This window comes from Catharus ustulatus, chromosome 33, assembly GCF_009819885.2.
Source record: "Catharus ustulatus isolate bCatUst1 chromosome 33, bCatUst1.pri.v2, whole genome shotgun sequence".
In the NCBI taxonomy this organism is placed as follows: Eukaryota; Metazoa; Chordata; class Aves; order Passeriformes; family Turdidae; genus Catharus; species Catharus ustulatus.
This window is the reverse complement of record NC_046253.1, coordinates 1,164,569-1,164,948: the sequence shown is the minus strand read 5'-3', so window position 1 is coordinate 1,164,948 and position 380 is coordinate 1,164,569.

The window sequence follows — 380 nt, the reverse complement described above, 5'->3', positions numbered from 1 at the left end:
TTTTGTAGAAATTCAAGTGTATTAAGACACACAGACATGGAATAGAGGTCTAAGTTTTAGATTAAGGAAGTAGAAATATTAAGTTGCATAGATATGAAGTAGAAATGTAAGCCTTAGTTTGAAGTTAGTAGAAATATATTTTTAAGTGCCTTGAAATGTAAAACCCTTACAATCTGGTGTGGAAAAGAATATGCAGTGAGTGCTCAAAAACACAGCTCAAGACAGAATAATAATGTAGTATGAACATGTCTTATATTCTTCAGATAGAACAGACAGGCCATGTGCACAAGTTAGACAAGTAGACTTTTGTATTACAAAACCAGAATTCTAAGAGGTTTAGGAGAAATGCTTCAGGTTGGTGGTTTTGGCTCACTGGGTAA